Here is an 18,526-nt window from a genome sequence, read left to right as displayed (position 1 = left end):
TTGTCTCTTCCTCTTCTTCCTCAATCCCCTAACATCAGCATGTTTCTACCTCCAGAATGCATCTCAAATCCTTCTAGTACCGCCCACCCTAGTCTAAGCATGCATGATCTCCTGCCTAATCTCTTACAAAAGCCCCTTTACTGTTTTCCTGTTTTCACTCCTGCCTCCTCTTAAACTCATTCTCTACCATATAATAGTATGTCTTGTAGAAAACGGATTCTCAGGTGGCACAGTGGTAAAGAATCCGCCACCACTGCAGGAGATGCTAGACTAGGGTTTGAGTCCTGGGATGGGAAGATCCCCTGGAGTAGGAAATGGCAACCCACTCAAGCATTCTTGCCTAGAAAATTCTGTGGACAGAAAAGCCTGGAAGGATACAGTCCATGGGGTCATAAAAGTTGGACCCGACTGAACATATACGCACCACCGTTGTAGAAAAGCCTAATCCAGATTACATCATGGCCCTGCTTAAAACTCGTGGATATTTTCTTTTTGCAAAGACTTAGAATGAAATCCAAAATTCTTATTGAGATACTGTTTGGTCTGGCCTCATTGTGGGTTCTTCTTAGACACACAGTGTTCTCCATAAGACCACGTGTCTGTCGTGTTTAGTGCCCTAACCTATCCTCTGTCCCAGAGTCTGGTATGGTGTGTCAATATTTATTCATTGACTGAATGGACTGATGACGAGACAGTGGGCAGCCATATCAGGTGCCAGAAGCCTCTCTTTTGGCAAAGGCTCACTATGGACTCCAAATCCAGAGCTCCTTCCCTCTTGCCAGAGGGATCCCTGGTTTTTGGTCATTGGTAGTTCTAGTTCCTGTGATCTATAAGGTTTGGAAAAATGTAAAACCACTGAGATGCAGTACAACTCTATAACCTCCAAACACAATGCAACCCATTATGTATTAAACACCTCAAAGTCTTCACACAACGATCGATCTATTTGTGCTTCTTTCCTTTCTCTAGTCTTTCGGTGAGGCTTCGATCTTTCCTCTTTCATTTTAAATCTCCTCTGTTCAGTGGCTGTCTATGGCAGAGAGTGTATTTTTTCCCCCAATCTCTCCCATTCCATCAATCAGTTCTATAGAAACACAGTATGCCCCTTGATTCTCCAGTCTCACAAAGAGCTGTCACCTGGACTGTGTAATACTTCTTATTCTAAGTGCATCTTTGATTTATTAGGCATTTTTGAATAAAATTCTGCATACATTTTACATGTTGGAAGGTTTCTCCACCCTTCAGCATAACAGAAAACCTGAAAGAGAGGTGGGATCTTGATATTTGGGTGTTTTTTGTATCGACTCACCAGTATTCTGAATAAAGGGTGCAGTTATATTTTCAAAATCCTTTTCTCTTTAGGGGAAGGCAGACCTCTGAACACTTCTTCAAAATGTATATCTTCTAGACTCTGCCTGACATTGACATCCTTCCAAAGCACATTTTCTTTCTTTCTTAACTTAGCATGAAAGTGAAAGTCACTCAGTAGTGTCCGACTCTTTGCGACCCCATGGACTATACAGTCCATGGACTTCTCAAGACCAGGATGCTGGAGTGGGTAGCCTTTCCCTTCTCCAGGGGATCTTTCCAATCCAGGGATTGAACCTACGACTCCTGCATTGCAGGCAGATCCTTTAGCAGCTGAGCCACCAGGTTTCTCAGCCCATCCCTCAAATCCACACTTCATGGAGCCAGAGACCCATCCTCTAAAATACTGATCTGGTTGTGTCATTAACCCGCTTAGAATTCATCAGTTCAGTTGAGTTCAGTCACTCAGTCGTGTCCGACTCTCTGCAACTCCATAATTCACAGCACGCCAGGCCTCCCTGTCCATCACCAACTCCCGGAGTTCACTCAAACTCAAGTCCACAGAGTCGGTGATGCCATCCAGCCATCTCATTCTCTGTCGTCCCCGTCTCCTCCTGCCCCCAATCCTTCCCAGCATCGGAGTCTTTTCCAGTGAGTCAACTCGTCACATGAGGTGGCCAAAGTATTGGAGTTTCAGCTTTAGCATCAGTCCTTCCAATGAACACCCAGGATTGATCTCCTTTAGAATGGACTGGTTGGATCTCCCTGCAGTCCAAGGGACTCTCAAGAGTCTTCTCCAACACCACAGTTCAAAAGCATCAATTCTTCGGCAATCAGCTTTCTTCACAGTCCAGCTCTCACATCCATACATGACCACTGGAAAAACCATAGCCTTGACTAGACGGACCTTTGTTGGCAAAGTAATGTCTCTGCTTTTTAATATACTATCAAGGTTGGTCATAACTTTCCTTCCAAGGAGTAAGCGTCTTTTAATTTCATGGCTGCAGTCAGCGTCTGCAGTGATTTTGGAGCCCAAAAAAATAAAGTCTGACACTGTTTCCACTGTTTTTCCATCTATTTCCCATGAGTGATGGGACCAGATGCCATGATCTTTGTTTTCTGAATGTTGAGCTTCAAGCCAACCTTTTCACTCTCCTCTTTCACTTTCATCAAGAGGCCTTTGAGTTCCTCTTCACTTTCTGCCATAAGGGTGGTGTCATCTGCATATCTGAGGTTATTGATATTTCTCCCAGCAATCTTGATTCCAGCTTGTGCTTCTTCCAGCCCAGTGGTCCTCATGATGTACTCTGCATATAAGTTAAATAAGCAGGGTGACAATATACAACCTTGACATACTCCTTTTCCTATTTGGAACCAGTCTGTTGTTCCATGTACAGTTCTAACTGTTGCTTCCTGACCTGCATACAGGTTTCTCAAGAGGCAGGTCAGGTGGTCTGGTATTCCCATCTCTTTCAGAATTTTCCACAGTTTCTTGTGATCCACACAGTCAAAGGCTTTGGCATAGTCAATGAAGCAGAAATAGATGTTTTTCTGGAACTCTCTTGCTTTCTCCATGATCCAGTGGATGTTGGCAATTTGATCTCTGGTGCCTCTGCCTTTTCCAAAACCAGCTTGAACATCTGGAAGTTCATGGTTCACATATTGCTGAAGCCTGGCTTGGAGAATTTTGAGCATGACTTTACTAGCGTGTGAGATGAGTGCAATTGTGCGGTAGTTTGAGCATTCTTTGGCATTGCCTTTCTTTGGGATTGGAATGAAGACTGACCTTTTCCAGTCCTGTGGCCACTGCTGAGTTTTTCAAATTTGCTGGCATATTGAGTGCAGCACTTTCACAGCTTCATCTTTCAAGATTTGAAATAGCTCCACTGGAATTCCATCACCTCCACTAGCTTTGTTAGTAGTGATGCTTTCTAAGGCCCACTTGACTTCACATTCCAAGATGTCTGGCTCTAGGTCAGTGATCACGTTATCGTGACTATCTTGGTCGTGAAGATCTTTTTTGTACAGTTCTTCTGTGTATTCTTGCTACCTCTTCTTAATATCTTCTGCACAAGAGAAAATTATTAAAGTTCTTTTTATAACATCCTAATGGTTCTTTTCTGAGGCTGGTCTTCTTCATCTGAATCTTTCACTTGGTAAATGTGCTCACAGAAATCACAAAATAATAATAATAAATATGAATTCATTTATAGAAAAAATTATACATTTTCTAAAAACAAACTCATTTTGTGGTTGGATTTGGGATTTTGTGATCACACTGAGGCCAACGGATACCAGAGGTTTCTGGGTCTCTTTCTAAGTGGTTTTTTCCCAGCCCTTTCTCGTAAAATCAGTTCTCTGATATGTTCTTCTATCTTTAAAACATTTACATTGGAGATTGCAGTGGCCCCAGAGAGGGAAACACTTACACAGAGCTATCAAAAGTTTTCCCTATTCTAAGAAATTATTGACTCATCAATGGCATTTTGGTCAACTAGTCAATTCTTCACTTTACACTCAAGTAGTGGAGTCCTGGAATCTGACTCACACGGGCTCGCAAGAGTCGACTGTCCACATCTCTTTCCAATTCTGCATTTAGTAATATCACACTGGTAGCTTAAAATCAACCATGTAGAAATAGATCACAGAAGCTGACAAATGCCATAAATCAGGGTTTCTCCCCTACACTCAAGAGTCAGCTACTAAACATTTACCAGCATATCATGGATCAATGGAAATGAGAAATAGAAAGATAAAATGACTCTCTCAAAGTCACACAGCACAGTAGTTTAGAAGAGAAATTGTTAAGAAGGACTTTTTAGAACATGTAAGACTTAAATTTGGCTTCTAAGATAAATAAATAGAATAGAATAGAAAGATAGACAAAATAATGCCCCCCAAAGATGTCCATGCCCTAATCCCACAGAATTTGTGAATATGTTACCTTGTATGGCAAAAAGGTCTTTGCAGATGTGTGTAAGGGTTTGGACCTTGAGGTGCTGAGATTATTTTTGATTATCTGGGTTTACCCAATTTCCTAAAGACATGAGTCCTAAAAAGCATTTTATTTATTTTATTATTTTAAGAACATTTCTTAAGAAAAGAACATTTCTTTGCTGGGTCAGAGGAATGAAACAGAAGAAAAAGGAGAGATTCAAAGTGTGAAAAGAGTCCCGTGGTTGCCTAGTGGTTAGGAGTTGGGCTTTAACTGCCGTGACCCAGGTTCGATCCCTGGTTGGGAAATTAAGTTCCTTCATACTGCAGAGATGGGCAAAAAAAAAAAAAGCCCAAAGTTGTGAGAGAGGTCAGATGTCTAAGATGGAGAAAGAGGGGACTATCTTGGTGGTCCAGTGGTTAAGACTTTGCCTTCCAATGCAGGGAGTATGGGTTCGATCCCTGGTCAGGGAGCTAAAATCTCATATGCCTTGTGGCCAGAAAACCAAAACATGAAACAGAAGCAATACTGTAGCAAAATAAAAAAGTTTTAAAATGGTCCACATCAAAAAACTCCTTTTAAAAAAGGGGAGGGGGAGAGAAAGGCCATGTGTCAAGAGTATGAGTGGCCTCTAGAAGCTGAGAAATGATCCTCAGCTGACAGCTAGCAAAAACAAGAGGGATCAGCAAGGAACATAGCCCTGCTGATAGCTTAAAGTTAGTCCTTGGCGACCCATGTTGGGTATCTGGCCTACAGAAGCACCAAGGAATAAATTTGTCTTGTTTAAGCCACAAATTGTTAGGCAGCAATAGAAAACTGATAGTGAGGTTAACATTTAGTTGCTAAAGGAGAAGTAGGGAAAGTATGGATACCCAAGCAAAGGAGGCAGGAGGGGCAATGTGTTTTCAAGGAATGAGAGAAGATGATTTATCTGCATGGAGGCTTCCAGTGGAATCAGAGTGGGAAGAGACTTTGGCAGATCCAGGGCTCTGTGTGGCCCCTCAGGAACTGCTGGCAAGTGGCAAGGACAGACGCAAGGAACGGCAGTAACAGGATAAGTCTGGGGCTACTCATGTAGATGCCTGCAGAGGCCGGGCAGGAAATCTGAAATGAATGGAATGGGGGATGTGTGAGGACAACAGCCTGAGGATGGCGATGGATATTAGCTAACACTCAGCTTCAAGGTGGGAAGCAAAATGGTTGGTGGAGACTGGGGGAGCTAGGGGAGCCCCACCCAGGGTCAGCATCCTAGACCAGCAGGACTGTGGGCCGGGTGTGGCCAGAGAGTCAGCTTTTCAAGAGACGCCAGAAATCCTGAGTTCTGATTTCTAAATGTTGACAACTATTTCAATGATTTTTAAAAATTAATTAATTTATTTTAATTGGAGGCTAATTACTTTACAATGTTGTAGTGGTTTTTGCCATACATTGACATTTCAATGATGTTTTTAAGCCTGCGTTGGTCATCGTTGTCTGTGTCCCCATTAAAGGACATCCACAGGCCAGCTCTTGACCTCTGTCTCCCGCTCCCAGCTTTTTCTCCTCCTGGTTTTGAGATCCTGTGCTGATTCCCAATTTGGACTGAGCAAGCTTCCGGGAAGATTACACAATTCCGTAGTGGGAGGGCTCAAGGTGGGCAGAGTCTGGACTTTCTGCTAGTACTGGCCCAACTGCTTCATTATAAAAATGACAAGAGCTCATCCTTCCCTTCCCATCCCCTTTCTCTCCGCAAAAAAGGAAAACAAAAGTGAACATATTTTGCTATCTCGATGGCTGGCTTGCTAAAGCCTTGCTGACTCCATCTACCCCCTGGTCTTTGATGCTGAGGATGAACAGGCCCAGCTAGGGGTCTTTTCCTCGGGTTGGTGGGATGGCTGCAGTCCTCCCACTCCCTCACTGTTTTGCCCAGGACCTGCTCGGACTTGCCTGGAGCCTTGGGGAGGGGCGGGGGAGAAGGAGGGCAATTATTTGGATTTGTTGTCAGAAACCAATTTATGCTGCATTTATCTGAACAGTATTCAATATTTTGTCTTCCCCAGAGCCACCATTTATTTATTTATTTTTGGGGTAATTGATTCTTCGTCTTTTCCTGTGCTACCTGATAGAGTGCTGCTGAGGAAGCAGTTTTAAGTGGTAAAGTACACAGAGATGAAATAATGAAAGCAGGGATGGGGGAGAGGCTGCCCTAGGGCATTTCCTGAAGGAGTGGACCTTTGTTCCTGACATGGGCCCCTTTAACCACTTCTCAGTGCAATGGAAGGGGGAGCCCAAGCTGAATTTTGGGGGGCTGGGTGGTCCAGTGGTTGGGAACTCTGGTTCTGGGTGAGACTGACCAGCCTGCCATTCTGAATTCTCTAGTTAGGACTTGAATGATGTTAAATTCACCAAGCCCTAGGAGCCTCAGCTTCTTACCTTACAGGGTCTGGGGAAGATGAACTAGGGTAGGTTATGTAAAGGTTCTTGCTGTTACTTCTTGATGTGTTCTATTTATGAGCTTGCAGCCCAGACTGCACACACCCCAAGCGTGGAGAAACGCACCCATGTGAACACTGCCTGCAGATGTGTCTTCACGTCTGTTCCTTGGGCCTCTCCTGCTTCAGTTTCCAGGAAGGGAATTACATTGATCAGCTCTCTTGCCCTCTGGTTTCTGGGCAGGTTTGGCCACAGGGCGGTGGTTGGAGGTGGGGAGGTAAAGGTGGGCTATTGTTACAGTTCAGTCTCCTAGTCATGTCTGACTCTGCGACCCCATGAACTGTAGCACATCAGGCTTCCCTGTCCTTCACTATCTCCTGGAGTTTGCTCAAATTCATGTCCACTGAGTTGGTGATGCCATCCAACCATCTCATCCTCTGTCGCCCGCTTTTCCTCCTGCCTTCAATCTTTCCCAGCATCGGGATCTTTTCCAATGAGTCAGCTCTTCACATCAGGTGGCCAAGGTATTGGAGCTTCAGCTTCAGCATCAGTCCTTCCAATGAATATGCAGGGTTGATTTCCTATAGAATTGACCGGTTTGATCTCCTTGCAGTCCAAGGGACTCTCAAGAGTTTTCTCTAACACCACAGTTCAAAAGCATCAATTCTTCAGAGCTCAGCCTTCTTTATGGTCCAACTCTCCCATCTGTACTTGACTACTGGAAAAACCATCCATAGCTTTGACTTTGCAGACCTTTGTCAGCAAAGTCATGTCTTGGCTTTTAATATGCTAATACATCTAGGTTTGTCATAGCTTTTCTTCCAAGGAGCATTTCACGGCTGCAGTAGCCGTTCACACTGCTTTTGGAGCCCAAGAAAATAAAATCTGCCGCTGTTTCCATTTTTTCCCCATCTATTTGCCATGCTAAGTGCTTTACATATATTTTAATCTTATTTCATCGTCTCAGGGCCCCTGTGAAGAGGAGGCTACCATCATTAGTCCCATTTTACAGATGAGAATACTGAGTCTCAGGTTAAACTGCCTGCCATCCATCTCACCACTAGTCACCAGTGTCACCAGGATGTAAACTAACATAGTTTGACTCTAGAGCCTTTGCTCACCAAGGAATGAGCCTTATAGAACTGAGACCTGGCTCGAGTCTTACTTCATTAGCAAACCATGACCCTAGCTGCCAGTCAAGCAGGCTGACACCAGCCCACACTTGGCCTTGACAAGAAACACTTCCTGCACTGCAGCTCCGAGGGGAGAGCTGCCTCTAAAAGCTGCAGCTGTTAAAGTTTTGACAGACACCACTAGCTGGGCCCGAGAAAGGCTCTGCAGCTTTGATGGGTGACAAGATCCCATCCAGGCAGCTCCCAGAGATGGCTTTGCTCTGAACACATAACTCAATATAAAGGAGAGGAAAAAGTGGAGGGGTGGAGGGAGGGAGAGAGGCAGGGAGAGGGGCGGGGGAGAAAGTCCCCGGTTTCACAGAGCCCAGCCCCGACCAGACACTCTCTGATGACCAGGGGAAAGGCTTTGAAAAGTGGAGGGGCAGCGCCTCAAACCCCGTTCCCTGAAAGTGGGGGTGGATCCTGGCAGAAATCACATGGGGACCCCTGCTGTGGAGCCGGGGAGCCTGGGAAAGTTCAGGTGATAAAAAAAAAAAAAATGTTAATAGAGGACTGAAATGCATTTGGCTGCAATTCAAGTCTTCCGATTCCCAGTTTGAAATCCTGGGGAAAGAAGGCAATCAGGCTGCTGTCTCTCCCACCCAGAGGACTCCACTCCCCCAGGGGCAGTGCCATCCAAGACTGGCACGCCTTTTGTTGATCTGTGATGTGAGAGCCGCCATATTAAATGTGGCCAAGCAGGCACCTTGGTTTGAATGGCTCTTCCGTCAAGCATCTTCCTTCCTCCTAGATCCTTGAACCACTTGCTGGCCACAGATGAAAACATTTGAAGGCCATATGGACTCCTTGCTCCAAGAAAGATGGGGTGTCCGTGCTAATGGTTGATGAAGAGGAACCCACTGATCCCTCCAGTGTATTCTCCAGAAAGGATATTGTAAGGTACAAAAATGGGATCCCATTGCTTCTCTGCTGAAATCTTCACGCCTTCCTCATGCGCTTAGATTACAATCCAGAGTCCTCGCTTGTCTAACCAGGTCCTACATGGCCAGCCAGCGCCTCCTGGAAACCCCCCCTCAGACCATTCTCCGCTTTGCTCACAAAGCTCCAGAGGAGGGGCCCCCTTTCAGTTCCCTGAACACACTCTGCTCCTCATCACTGCCACAGGGCCTTTGCACAATCACTTTCCTCTTCTTGGGGCCTCCCTTCAGACTGCTCTTTATGAACCTGGCTCCTTTGTCTGCTCTGGCTCAGCTTAGATGCCTGGTGGACTTTCTCTTTAGAGAAGAAAAGGTCTGTGATTTTCAGTCTCAACATCCTTTAGGGCAGCAGTCCCCAACATTTTTGGCACCAGGGACTGGTTTTGTGGAAGATAATTTTTCCACGGACTGGGAGGGGTGGTGGTGAGGGGAATGATTTCAGGATGATTCAAACCCATTACATTTATTTTTCACTTTCTATTATTATTACATCACCTTCACCTTAGATCATCAGGCATTTTATCCTGGAGGCTGGGGATGCCTGCTTTATGGTACTTTCATAGTGTGCCGTTTGTTTATTTATTGGCTATCCCTCTTAAGCCCCCCTCCCGAAGTTCAGGGGCATTGTGTGTCTTTTACACATCTTTGTCCACAGTGTCCAAGCAGAGGTGGTTGCTCAGTGAATATTGGTTGAATCCATGACTGAAGAGGACAGGAAGCAGCTCTCTGCTTCCTGAAGGGATGGGGGACTTCCCGACTAGCCTGTAGGTGACTCTTCCTGGAGGGAGTGGGGACGAAAGGCCAACTATTAGGAGCTGGCTGTCGAATAGGGAAGATCCTGAAAGGGGGTCCACGTGGGCAAGAGGAGGTCTGTGCTACCGTGCTTCCCCGGCTTCCTCTGGCAGATGTGTGTGTCGGCAAAAGCAGGGGTAGACCTTGATCCTTGCATTTTATCTGGGCCAGTTTCTAGGCCTGGGTCCACCAGCTGCCCACACACGTCACTCTCTTTTTTGCTTCCCTGTGGGACAGCAACAAAACTGTGACAATTCCACCCAGCCAACCAACTATTTTGAGATCATGTAATGAAGACATGGTAAAAGAACCAATGAAACACAGAAAAGAAAGACACTGCAGCAAATACAGACATAGGCATGTGTGTGTAAATACTAATAGTTGCTGTTGTTCAGTCCCTAAGTCGTGTCCAACACTTTTGTGACCCCATGGACTGTAGCCCACCAAATTCCTCTGTCCATGGGATTTTCCAGGCAAGAATACTGGAGTGGGTTGCCATTTCCTTCTCCTGGAGATCTTCCTGACCCAGGGATCGAATCCGGGTCTCCTGCTTGGAAGGCAGTTTCTTTACCACTGATCCACCGAGAAGCTCCATGTAAATAGTACATATTTTTAAACAATACACATTTAGACAATTTAAACCAATTAATTATTTAGATAAATGTGACAAATAGAGAAAAAAAGAATTTTGATTTAGTTTGACTGGAGAAAAGGAAGAAGGAGGGATGAGTGAATGTCCTGAGAGAAAAAACCCAGCCCTCATCTATCTGAGTAGGAGATCAACAGATTCATAATCCATAAAACAAGAGGTGGTGGTAGAAGCAGAGTATCTGGAGAAGGTTATCAGAAGAATAAAAGGCAGAAGAAATTTTTAAAATTGAAAAGAAGCTGCCTCTGAGCTTGAGAGAGGAGGGTTGTGTTTCATAAGCCATTGAGTGCTATTTTTTATTTTTTAGTTACATTCATATCACTTTGATACATGATATGATACACTTTTTTAAAATTAAAAAAACATTTGTGTGTGTTTCAGTGGCTTTGATAAACATTTAAAAATATTTTATACTTTCTAAAATATTCATATATTTAGTTTTTCAAAAGATAAAGACAGGTAAAATTGCAGGGGGGAAGGGAAACTAGGTCAGATGGAATGTGCTGGAAACCGAGTTAAGCCTGTGTAACTCTCCATCAGCTACTTCTCCCGGTTCCCAGGCTGGCTGCACAGATCATTGCCTCTTCTGCGTGTTCCACACCGCCTCCCACTCTACTCACACCTAGTGCTCCTGGGCAAATCTCAGATTGGGGACAGGGATGCAAGCCCTTCCTCACCATAAGACTCTGGGAAGGGAATTAATTACAGAGAAGCCCAGGACTCTGAACCGGGTCAGAATGGACCTGCCCTGAGACTCCCAACCCCCATCAGCAGATGTCTTTCCTTGTGTACCCGGTTCCTGGAGGAGAAAGGACAGAGGAACATCCATCTCAGGGTACCTTCCCCGATAGGCCCTTGAGGTGACACTCTGGTTCTCTCCTTCCTACAGCCCTGCCCAGACCTGCAGACCAGGTTCCCATCTCCCAGCGTCTATGTGGGGCTCCTGGGTGGGTCTGAATCCCACCTGGCAGTCCTCAAAGCCTCACGCAGGAGGAGGAAGGGAGAAACTGCTGTTCTTCTTGTAGCCAAGAGCCATCTCCCTCCCCTCTGACTGTGATTCTCCTCCTATTCTTTCTTGATTTGGGGCCAGGTCACCTGTGCCATCCTTGGAACCCTTCTCCCCCTCAGCCTCGCTCTGCAGGGCCCTCTGTGAGCTGGGTCATGTCCTGTTCATGCTCCTGAGAATTGGGGTTGGCAGGCTCCTACCTGCAGACATGACAGTTCAGCCTATATGGGCATGACTGTGAACTCCTGTGACTGTTATTTTAAGTCAGCCATGCCTCCAAATGTGCGCTGTCACCTTGGAAGCACTCAGCTCTCTTGCAGGTCCCAGGGCACCACTCCTTCCTTTCGGGTCAGGTGCCATCCAACCCTGTTGGGACTCCCCTTCAGATGCTTCATCCTGTTAGCCCCTCTAATGGCAACCTTCAGCCTTCAATCAGGACTTGGATTTCTTAAGAATTGAAATGGCCAGGGTCCTGGGATCGGAAACCAGGCACACTGCAAGAGGTGGCTTCCTTGTGTGCATGTTAAGATCCTCTGTGAGTGCAGAGTACATCATGAGGAATGCTGGGCTGGAAGAAGCACAGCTGGAATCAAGATTGCCAGGAGAAATATCAATAACTTCAGATATGCAGATGACACCACCCTTATGGCAGAAAGTGAAGAGGAACTAAAAAGTCTCTTGATGAAAGTGAAAGAGGAGAGTGAAAAGGTTGGCTTGAAGCTCAACATTCAGAAAATGAAGATCATGGCATCTGGTCCCATCACTTCATGGCAAATAGATGGGGAAACAGTGTCCGACTTTAATTTTTGGGCTCCAAAATCACTGCAGATAGTGATTGCAGCCATGAAATTAAAAAACGCTTACTCCTTGGAAGGAAAGTTATGATCAAACTAGATAGCATATTAAAAAGCGGAGACATTACTTTGCCAACAAAGGTCCAGCTAGTCAAGGCTATGGTTTTTTCCAGTGATCTTGTATAGATGTGAGAGTTGCACTGTGAAGAAAGCTGATCGCCGAATAATTGATGCTTTTGAACTGTGGTGTTGGAGAAGACTCTTGAGAGTCCCTTGGACTGCAAGGAGATCCAACCAGTCTGTTCTAAAGGAGATCAGTCCTGGGTGTTCATTGGAAGGACTGATGTTGAAGCTGAAACTCCAATATTTTGTCCACCTCATGCGAAGAGTTGACTCACTGGAAAAGACCCTGATGCTGGGAGGGATTGAGGGCAAGAGAAGGGGACGAGAGAGGATGAGATGGCTGGATGGCATCACCAACTCGATGGACATGAGTTTGGGTAATCTCCGGGAATTGGTGATGGACAGGGAGGCCTGGCACGCTGTGATTCATGGGGTCGCAAAGAGTCGGACACGACTGAGCAACTGAACTGAACTGAACTGTGAGTGTCCTTCTGTTCAAAGAGAGCCCGCCCTGTCCCCAGGTCTTGGCAGAACCCAATGCTGTGCTTTGAATGGTGTACAATCAGGCAGGTCGGTGGCCCCCAGGTTGGGAAGGAAAGACACCTTGTTGGTGCAACAGAACCTTCAAGCATCACGCATGGGGAGGCTGCTCCTTTTCCTCTTCCCTTCTGCGCTGCCCCAACTGTCCAAAGGACGCACTGTCCTCTATTCGTCCTCTGTGGGCTCATCTCACCGTCCTTTGGCTGCAGGGAAAGGAAGGTCTTGTTTCCACAAACGGCTCAATGCGGGGCTTTGCCAGGGGGGCTCTCTTATCTCCGCTCTCCTTTCTCACAAAGAATTGCAGGGCAGGTTTCAATTTGGGGATTAATCTCACCCAAGTACGGAATCTCCTTCTCTGCATGGAGAATGCTCTCCACGCTGTTGTTTATCTGTCCCCCTCCCACCCCCCTCCCTGTTTCATCCTAATCTTCAGAGCTTAAAAAGGCTTAAAGTGCTTCTCAGGTTTGGAATCATTCTTAGGAAGCAACTATTGATGAGCTAAACAGAACTGACTTCGAAACTTATTGTGTGAACTTTCCTCCGTGACTATATGGCCAGATGTGGAGTGAAAAGGGAAGGCACGGGCTCTCCCTCCTGTTGTCTTATGTTGTGGGATATCTTCTTTCTGGGGAAAGACTGGCCATCGGAATGTTCAAACACGGAAACTTCAACCTGCTGTGGAGGCAGCAGTGCAGAGGGCACCCTCCTCTTAGCCCTTCACCTGGGAGGAGGAGTTAGTCCCCTTCACATCATCCTACTGCTTCTCGTTTTATCAGTTCACAGCAAAATGGCATATCGGAGTAGAATCCTAACATCCAAGTGGTCCCATGCTGTGTGAAAACTGCTTTCGCATGCATCGTTTTATTTATCACTCACCACAATGCAATGGCATAAGTACAGTGATTCCCATTTGACAGATGAGAAGACTGAGGCTTGGAGAAGGGAAATGACTTCCCCAGAGTATCTCAGTTACTAAGGTGTAGTGTTAGGATCGAACTCACAGTTCTGAATCCACAGTCCTTTTGCTGCGCATTCCTGATCCAGCTGCTTCCCATAGCCATGAGTGAAGCTGCAAAATGGATGATGATTGGTGTTTTGAGCAAGGTGTGAGTCCTTTGCAGTATTATTAATAGAAAAAGGAAGGTCCGTGGGTCATTCCCAAATCAAATCAGTTGGAGACTTCATGCAATAGGATGGGAAGGAGAGGTCCCAGAAGAAAGTATCACTGAGCTGAAATGAACACTCGAAATGAACACAGAATTTACCTTGGAAAAGTTGGGAATTAGAATCCAGTGACCTTAAAATGACCTTAAAACCTGGGCTTCCCAGGTAGTGTAGTGGTAAAGAATCCACCTGCCAATGTGGGAAACACAAGAGATGCAGTTTCAGTCCCTGGGTCAGGAAGATCCCCTGCAGAAGGAAATGGCAACCTGCTCCAGTATTCTTGCTTGGAGAATTCCATGGGCAGAGTAGCCCGGCGAGCTACAGTCCATGAAGTTGCAAAGAGTCAGAAATAACTGAGTGACTGAACACACACAGCACACGACCTTAGAACCTGCCATCTAGAGCATGTTAGAGCTGACCCGCCCATGGGAAGGGGGAGCAGGAAATTAGGGGAAAGTCAAGTGATTGAGAGCATGCCGACTGTTCCTGGGCGCAGCAGAGGCTGAAGTGTCTTGGTAATTCCATGCCTTTCTCCTCACCCTGCGTGAGTAAACTGGCTGAGCTGAAGGAGCAAAGAGAATGTCTGCCTTGGCTGCTCCATCAATGCTGATTTTAGAGGCAAACCGCAATCACCAGTTTTGAGGTAGAAACCTTTGCTGCTGACACTAGCTTTTAAATCTTCTGCTCTCATTGTTGAGAGAACAGTACATGTTTGATGCTTCGTTTAAAATCTTTTTCTATTCCCTCGCTGTGGAAGGACAAAATTGGCAAGAGGTGGAAAGGAGGAATTTAGTCATAAGAAGAGATGCATGCATGGAAATCTGTGGTTATTGTCCTGAGTTCTGAGGGTCTCTGGCTGTCTTGTCTAATTCACCCGAGAAGCATATTTACTCGGGGACTCCTGGAAGACCCATAGGTGTCCTAATGAAATAACAATATCCTTCTCCCCAGCATTTTCTACAGGGAAGATATACCGTCACCCCAGACGGGGATTAGGTCTAATAAATTGCACTTCAGAATGCAGGATGCACACAAAACGGAAGGGCTGCGTCCACACATGGATGGCCCTGAGCAGAGAAAATTCATCATCCTGGGGGGTAGACACACAGCAGGCGCCAAGCAACAGGAAGTAGCCTGGAGTGTGTCCCCTGCCCAGAAGTGGTTCTCGGAGCTGAGGAGGAAATACCCACAGCGATGCGGGGGAGAGTGACTGTGTGGGGGTTGTGCAGGAGGGGGCACTCAGATGCCGCATTTGTGGGTCCCTGTCATCTTCCTAAGAGAATGCTGCCCGTTCCTGGGTCTACCTGGCTTTCTCAGCCTCAGCACCGTTGATGTCCTAGGTCAGATCATCCTTTGCTGGGATGGAGGGGGCTGTCCCATGCAGTTTAGGAGGCTTAGCATTCTCCCTGCCCTCTGCCCACTAGATTCCATTAGCACAAAAAACGTCTCTAGACAAAACAAGCCGGGATGGGGGACAAATTGCCCCCAGTTGAGAACCACTGGTCTATACTAGGAGAGATGGAGTGGCTGCTATGTCACCAGAACAGAGAATGGCTTCCAGTCTCACTCAGAGTCCACTGGGACCCCAGCTCCTTCCTCATCCACCCATCCCGCCTCACCCAACGTTTCTCCCCCTGCTCACCCCACGCTTGCTGGTCCTCGTGTGCCCCAGCTGTCCCCTTGGTCGGGACTGTGTGTTTGCCCTTTCGCCTGCCTGAAGTGCTCTTTGCCCCTCCCCCTCCCCAGCATCCACGTGGCTCATTTCCTCCCGGATTTGGGTCTCTGCTCAAATGTCACTCACTTGGAGACAGCTTCTCCCTGACCTTTCACCCTGAAGAGCGTCCAACTCCCGTCACACTCTGAGCTCATGCTCCTCATCTGACTTACCCTCCCCATGGAACCCCTCCCCATTCTGTACCTGCTGCCCATCTTCCTCATCAGACTCATGCTCCTTGAGGACAGAACCTTGTCCGCTGGATCAACTGCTGAAGCCCCGGCCTCTCCAATAGGGCCTGGCCACCTCAGATGCTCGGAAACCTGCTGACCGAATGAGGACAGAGTCTGTGCCCATACTGGTCACCAACGTGAACTCAGAGCCCACAGGATGTTAAAAGAAAGCTGTTGAGCTGTGATTAATGCCGTCTCAGATGGTGTCCTCTCTTATAGGTGTGAAATGGGGATAAATGGAAATCAGAAATAATCAAGCAAGATGCATATACTAGGTGTCCGCCTGGGCTCAACTCTGCATGGGGCCAAGAGTTTGGCTTGGGATCAGACTGCTGCTGCTAAGTCACTTCAGTCGTGTCCGACTCTGTGTGACCCCATAGACGGAAGCCTACCAGGCTCCTCCATCCATGGGATTTTCTAGGCAAGAACACTGGAGTGGGTTGCCATTGCCTTCTGACTGACCTGGATTCAAATATCTGCTGTGGGATTTCATGAAAAAGTCACACACTGGCTTTGGGACCTTTGGTAACTGTTCATTCCTCCAGGCGTCGGTTTGACAGTGGGGATAAGGGTATCCACTCCTGGCCAGGTTGTTCAGAGAAGAACATGAGCTGATGCTAACAAATGATTGGCCCACCCTACTGAGATGGATCTGCCTCCAATCTGGGCCCCATGAGATGCTGCCTGCCCCCTCAAAGCAGATGCAGGCAGGGCCTGGTGTCCCCCCATTTGCTTGACCCAGTGTGGTTTGAATAGGTTGGGTGACGGTGGGAATGAGGGTGCTAAGAAGGAATGGAGCTACACTTTCAGCCTAGGCAAGTCCCACCCAGCACATCAGCCCAGAACTTCCCAGGGATGAGCAGAGAAGGGTGGCTGGTTGAACTCGGGGCTCAGGGTCATCAGGCAGTTCACTTCGTGGGGGAACCTGAGTGCTGCCTGCTGCCACTTTCCTCCTCCCAAGCCCTCAGGGGGGTCACCTGGCCAATGTCATCCCAGTGTAGGCAGCAGGGAGAGACCCAGTGGTTCTGTGAGCTTCCAAAGAGCAGTCCGGGGCTGTCTGGGCCTCCAGCCTGGGACCTGACCTCTGCTGTCTTCCAGAGGTTCCCTGGGAACTGTGTCCATTTGGGCTTTGTATGCATAGTTCACAGCAGGATGTGACCTGAGACACGTTTCCATATTTCTGTGTCTAGCATTTCTCCCTGCAGTTTGACCCAAGACCCTGAATCACCATCATACATTTACACCAGTGGCTGCAAGAGAATATTGTTACAAATACTATTCTTAGGGTGTCCCCTAGCCAGGAAGGAACCCTTTTGTTCCTACTCCTGAAGCTGAGAGTCTGAGAGCATCATTCTCTTCCCCTCACTCCAACCTTGCCTCCCCTCCTCCATGCTCCCTGAGAGCAGATGCAGAGGTGGGAACATGGGAACACAGGTCAAGCCCCTGGGTTACACTTTCAACAAGGAGTCATTTTTACCACACCCCTTGGCTACCACTTTCCCTGCTGCCTTCCCAGATCCCCATGAGTTGGGAGGAGGATGATGTCACAGGGAACTTTTAACCTTTCCTATTAAAAATTGCTGGGCTTCCCAGGTGGCTCAATGGGTAAAGAAAATGCCTGCAATGCAGGAGACACAGGAGAGTTGGGAAGTTTCCCTGGAGGAGGGCATGGCAACCCACTACAGCATTCTTGCCTGGAGAATCCCATGGACAGATGAGCCTGGCGGGCCACAGTCCAGGGAGTCGTGAGGAGTCGGACACGACTTAAGGGACTGAGCACGCACGCACACTTTAAAAATTGTTGGGAGATGAGACGATCATACGAGTAAATATAGGAATTGGAGAAAATGTGTCCTATTTAGCCCCGGGAAAGGAACAAAGAAACAAAGGGAAAGGAGCCTGAGAGGAGTCTAGCAGCTTCCTGAGGGTGACTCACTATCGGGAACATCTGATGGAAAGACTCCTTGTCCTGCAGACTGGCACCAGGCAGAACATTCCCCCGAGGTGGGCTCAGGCCTGGGCAGGCTGCACTTCTGGGCAATTTCTTTGCCGGCAGAGTCCTTCCTCAGAAGATTGGGCCCTTCCCCTCCATCCAGCGTGGAGCCCCGCCTGGGACACAGCTATTGATGTAACACAGTGGTTAAGAGTACAGGCTCTGAAGTCGGGATTCCTGGGTTCAAATCATTCTTCTGCCACTTAGTAACTGCAAGCCCTCGGAGGAGTTTGTTAACGTGTCTGGGCCTCAGTGATCCATCTATGCAGTAGAGATACCATAGTGAGCATGAAGCGAGTTATTACTAGTACGTGGTTCAAACAGTTTCCAGCAACATTAGTTGCTCAGTAAATGTCAGGTAGCATTATTTTCCTGTGAATTTAACCCTCCAACAACAAACTGCCTTTCTACCTTACATTCCCACCTGTGAACTGGGACTTTTCAGAACCTCACAGAGTTTTAGTCTGCTGCTGGCCATCAGTGGTGGGAATTCTCTAAGGTCTCCTCAGGGACAGGCCCGGGGTCAAGAAAGGACTCTGTCTTTGCTTACTGGCCTTGGTTCAAGGACATTCCTTTGGGGTTTGTAGGGCATCCCCCACATGGGTCAAGGGGCCATAGCACAAGTCCATGTGACCCCTCAGGAACACCTGTGCTATGCAGACATGGGTGGAAATGAGAAAGGACCCTGGGGAGCAGATAGAAGAGCCCTCAGGACCCCCACTGGGGAACAAGCCCAGGGAACATGACTTGTGA

At 47.3% G+C, this 18,526-nt stretch overlaps 1 long non-coding RNA gene across 2 annotated transcripts in view; it reads left to right on the top strand.

Moving 5' to 3' along the window:
* LOC148776030 (uncharacterized) overlaps positions 1-18,526 on the top strand; it is a 58,909-nt gene that overhangs the window by 15,905 nt on the left and 24,478 nt on the right. The window contains exon 2 of one of the 2 annotated variants that reach the window (XR_016038799.1): positions 8,579-8,727. The exons of the other annotated variant lie outside the window; for it this stretch is intronic. This is a non-coding gene — a long non-coding RNA (uncharacterized LOC148776030). The remainder of the gene's footprint in view (positions 1-8,578; positions 8,728-18,526) is intronic. 2 annotated transcript variants of the gene reach the window in all.

This window comes from Moschus berezovskii, chromosome 12, assembly GCF_049115385.1.
Source record: "Moschus berezovskii isolate FMDL1 chromosome 12, NW_MosBer_1.0, whole genome shotgun sequence".
NCBI lineage: Eukaryota > Metazoa > Chordata > Mammalia > Artiodactyla > Moschidae > Moschus > Moschus berezovskii.
The sequence above is the reverse complement of the archived record's forward strand: the minus strand, read 5'-3'. Positions and strand labels throughout refer to the sequence as shown.